At 49.7% G+C, this 5000-nt stretch overlaps 1 protein-coding gene across 1 annotated transcript in view; it reads right to left on the reverse strand.

The window, feature by feature from the left end:
* The window catches only part of LOC143293371 (carbohydrate sulfotransferase 15-like), an 80940-nt gene that overhangs the window by 74898 nt on the left and 1042 nt on the right, over positions 1-5000 (reverse strand). The gene's annotated exons all lie outside the window — the stretch shown is intronic.

Below are 5000 nucleotides of genomic sequence, written 5' to 3' on the forward strand. Positions count from 1 at the left end.
AGACAAATGGACAAATGTGTCAGCAGTGTGGAGAAAGGACAAATCTGTCAGCAGTGTGGAGAAAGGACAAATGTGTCATCATTGTGGAGAAAGGACAAATCTGTCAGCAGTGTGGAGAAAAGACAAATGTGTCAGCACTGTGGAGAAAAGACAAATGTGTCATCATTGTGGAGAAAGGACAAATCTGTCAGCAGTGTGGAGAAAGGACAAATGTGTCAGCAGTGTGGAGAAAAGACAAATGTGTCAGCAGTGTGGAGAAAGGACAAATCTGTCAGCAGTGTGGAGAAAAGACAAATGTGTCATCATTGTGGAGAAAGGACAAATGTGTCAGCAGTGTGGAGAAAGGACAAATGTGTCAGCAGTGTGGAGAAAAGACAAATGTGTCAGCAGTGTGGAGAAAAGACAAATGTGTCAGAAGTGTTGAGAAAAGACAAATGTGTCAGCAGTGTGGAGAAAAGACAAATGTGTCAGCAGTGTGGAGAAAGGACAAATGTGTCAGAAGTGTGGAGAAAGGACAAATGTGTCATCACTGTGGAGAAAAGACAAATGTGTCATCACTGTGGAGAAAAGACAAATGTGTCAGCACTGTGGAGGAAAGACAAATCTGTCAGCACTGTTGAGAAAAGACAAATGTGTCAGCACTGTAGAGGAAAGAAAGACAGACAAATGTGTCAGCAGTGTGGAGAAAAGACAAATGTGTCAGCAGTGTGGAGAAAAGACAAATGTGTCAGCAGTGTGGAGAAAGGACAAATGTGTCAGAAGTGTGGAGAAAGGACAAATGTGTCATCATTGTGGAGAAAAGACAAATGTGTCAGCACTGTGGAGAAAAGACAAATGTGTCAGCAGTGTGGAGAAAAGACAAATGTGTCAGCAGTGTGGAGAAAAGACAAATGTGTCAGCAGTGTGGAGGAAAGACAAATGTGTCAGCACTGTGGAGAAAAGACAAATGTGTCAGCAGTGTGGAGGAAAGACAAATGTGTCAGCACTGTGGAGAAAAGACAAATGTGTCAGCAGTGTGGAGGAAAGACAAATGTGTCAGCAGTGTGGAGAAAAGACAAATGTGTCAGCAGTGTGGAGAAAAGACAAATGTGTCAGCAGTGTGGAGGAAAGACAAATGTGTCAGCAGTGTGGAGAAAAGACAGATGTGTCAGCAGTGTGGAGGAAAGACAAATCTGTCAGCAGTGTGGAGGAAGGAAAGACAAATGTGTCAGCACTGTGGAGAAAGGAAAGACAAATCTGTCAGCACTGTGGAGAAAAGACAAATGTGTCAGCAGTGTGGAGAAAAGACAAATGTGTCAGCAGTGTGGAGGAAAGACAAATGTGTCAGCAGTGTGGAGAAAAGACAGATGTGTCAGCAGTGTGGAGGAAAGACAAATCTGTCAGCAGTGTGGAGGAAGGAAAGACAAATGTGTCAGCACTGTGGAGAAAGGAAAGACAAATCTGTCAGCACTGTGGAGAAAAGACAAATGTGTCAGCAGTGTGGAGAAAAGACAAATGTGTCAGCAGTGTGGAGGAAAGACAAATGTGTCAGCAGTGTGGAGAAAAGACAGATGTGTCAGCAGTGTGGAGGAAAGACAAATCTGTCAGCAGTGTGGAGGAAGGAAAGACAAATGTGTCAGCACTGTGGAGAAAGGAAAGACAAATCTGTCAGCACTGTGGAGAAAAGACAAATGTGTCAGCAGTGTGGAGGAAAGACAAATGTGTCAGCACTGTGGAGAAAAGACAAATGTGTCAGCACTGTGGAGGAAAGACAAATGTGTCAGCAGTGTGGAGAAAAGACAAATGTGTCAGCAGTGTGGAGGAAGGAAAGACAAATGTGTCAGCACTGTGGAGAAAGGAAAGACAAATCTGTCAGCAGTGTGGAGAAAGGAAAGACAAATCTGTCAGCAGTGTGGATGACAGATTACTTTAGTTCCTGTTTTTAGTAATGCATCTCTTAGATCCATGGCATTTTGAAGATCTTGTGTAAGCCATGGTACTTTCGAATTAATACTAACACGTTTAGATTTTAATGGAGCATTTTTATCATATACGTTTAAAAAATTATGATACCAAACTTCAAATGCCTCATCAGGATCTGTGAACTGATAAACAACAGAAATATGCGAATTAATTAAATCAAACAAAAACTTATCAGGATCGAATTTTGAAAAGTCTCTATATTTAATTAATGTGTGACAATTTCTAGGAACTTTGGCACCTTTCTTTAAGCAGGACGGTGGGGGAAGTGTTGTCATGGGACGGACAGTGTTCAGACACGTGAAGCAGGACGGTGAGGAAAGTGTTGTCATGGGACAGTGTTCAGACACGTGAAGCAGGACGGTGGGGGAAGTGTTGTCATGGGACAGTGTTCAGACACGTGAAGCAGGACGGTGGGGGAAGTGTTGTCATGGGACGGACAGTGTTCAGACACGTGAAGCAGGACGGTGGGGGAAGTGTTGTCATGGGACGGACAGTGTTCAGACACGTGAAGCAGGACGGTGAGGAAAGTGTTGTCATGGGACGGACAGTGTTCAGACACGTGAAGCAGGACGGTGGGGGAAGTGTTGTCATGGGACGGACAGTGTTCAGACACGTGAAGCAGGACGGTGGGGAAAGTGTTGTCATGGGACGGACAGTGTTCAGACACGTGAAGCAGGACGGTGGGGGAAGTGTTGTCATGGGACAGTGTTCAGACACGTGAAGCAGGACGGTGAGGAAAGTGTTGTCATGGGACGGACAGTGTTCAGACACGTGAAGCAGGACGGTGGGGGAAGTGTTGTCATGGGACAGTGTTCAGACACGTGAAGCAGGACGGTGGGGGAAGTGTTGTCATGGGACAGTGTTCAGACACGTGAAGCAGGACGGTGGGGAAAGTGTTGTCATGGGACAGTGTTCAGACACGTGAAGCAGGACGGTGGGGGAAGTGTTGTCATGGGACGGACAGTGTTCAGACACGTGAAGCAGGACGGTGGGGGAAGTGTTGTCATGGGACAGTGTTCAGACACGTGAAGCAGGACGGTGGGGGAAGTGTTGTCATGGGACGGACAGTGTTCAGACACGTGAAGCAGGACGGTGGGAAGTGTTGTCATGGGACAGTGTTCAGACACGTGAAGCAGGACGGTGGGGGAAGTGTTGTCATGGGACAGTGTTCAGACACGTGAAGCAGGACGGTGGGGGAAGTGTTGTCATGGGACAGTGTTCAGACACGTGAAGCAGGACGGTGGGGGAAGTGTTGTCATGGGACAGTGTTCAGACACGTGAAGCAGGACGGTGGGGGAAGTGTTGTCATGGGACAGTGTTCAGACACGTGAAGCAGGACGGTGGGGGAAGTGTTGTCATGGGACGGACAGTGTTCAGACACGTGAAGCAGGACGGTGGGGGAAGTGTTGTCATGGGACGGACAGTGTTCAGACACGTGAAGCAGGACGGTGGGGGAAGTGTTGTCATGGGACAGTGTTCAGACACGTGAAGCAGGACGGTGGGGGAAGTGTTGTCATGGGACGGACAGTGTTCAGACACGTGAAGCAGGACGGTGGGGGAAGTGCTGTCATGGGACGGACAGTGTTCAGACACGTGAAGCAGGACGGTGGAGAAAGTGTTGTCATGGGACAGTGTTCAGACACGTGAAGCAGGACGGTGGGGGAAGTGTTGTCATGGGACAGTGTTCAGACACGTGAAGCAGGACGGTGGGGGAAGTGTTGTCATGGGACAGTGTTCAGACACGTGAAGCAGGACGGTGGGGGAAGTGTTGTCATGGGACAGTGTTCAGACACGTGAAGCAGGACGGTGGGGGAAGTGTTGTCATGGGACAGTGTTCAGACACGTGAAGCAGGACGGTGGGGGAAGTGTTGTCATGGGACGGACAGTGTTCAGACACGTGAAGCAGGACGGTGGGGGAAGTGTTGTCATGGGATGGACAGTGTTCAGACACGTGAAGCAGGACGGTGGGGGAAGTGTTGTCATGGGACGGACAGTGTTCAGACACGTGAAGCAGGACGGTGGGAAGTGTTGTCATGGGACAGTGTTCAGACACGTGAAGCAGGACGGTGGGGGAAGTGTTGTCATGGGACAGTGTTCAGACACGTGAAGCAGGACGGTGAGAAGTGTTGTCATGGGACGGACAGTGTTCAGACACGTGAAGCAGGACGGTGGGGGAAGTGCTGTCATGGGACGGACAGTGTTCAGACACGTGAAGCAGGACGGTGGGGAAAGTGTTGTCATGGGACAGTGTTCAGACACGTGAAGCAGGACGGTGGGGGAAGTGTTGTCATGGGACAGTGTTCAGACACGTGAAGCAGGACGGTGGGGGAAGTGTTGTCATGGGACAGTGTTCAGACACGTGAAGCAGGACGGTGGGGGAAGTGTTGTCATGGGACAGTGTTCAGACACGTGAAGCAGGACGGTGGGGGAAGTGTTGTCATGGGACGGACAGTGTTCAGACACGTGAAGCAGGACGGTGGGGGAAGTGTTGTCATGGGATGGACAGTGTTCAGACACGTGAAGCAGGACGGTGGGGGAAGTGTTGTCATTGGATGGACAGTGTTCAGACACGTGAAGCAGGACGGTGGGGGAAGTGTTGTCATGGGACGGACAGTGTTCAGACACGTGAAGCAGGACGGTGGGAAGTGTTGTCATGGGACAGTGTTCAGACACGTGAAGCAGGACGGTGGGGGAAGTGTTGTCATGGGACAGTGTTCAGACACGTGAAGCAGGACGGTGGGAAGTGTTGTCATGGGACGGACAGTGTTCAGACACGTGAAGCAGGACGGTGGGTGAAGTGCTGTCATGGGACGGACAGTGTTCAGACACGTGAAGCAGGACGGTGGGGAAAGTGTTGTCATGGGACAGTGTTCAGACACGTGAAGCAGGACGGTGGGGGAAGTGTTGTCATGGGACAGTGTTCAGACACGTGAAGCAGGACGGTGGGGGAAGTGTTGTCATGGGACAGTGTTCAGACACGTGAAGCAGGACGGTGGGGGAAGTGTTGTCATGGGACAGTGTTCAGACACGTGAAGCAG

This window comes from Babylonia areolata, chromosome 19 (assembly GCF_041734735.1).
Source record: "Babylonia areolata isolate BAREFJ2019XMU chromosome 19, ASM4173473v1, whole genome shotgun sequence".
Lineage (NCBI taxonomy): Eukaryota > Metazoa > Mollusca > Gastropoda > Neogastropoda > Buccinidae > Babylonia > Babylonia areolata.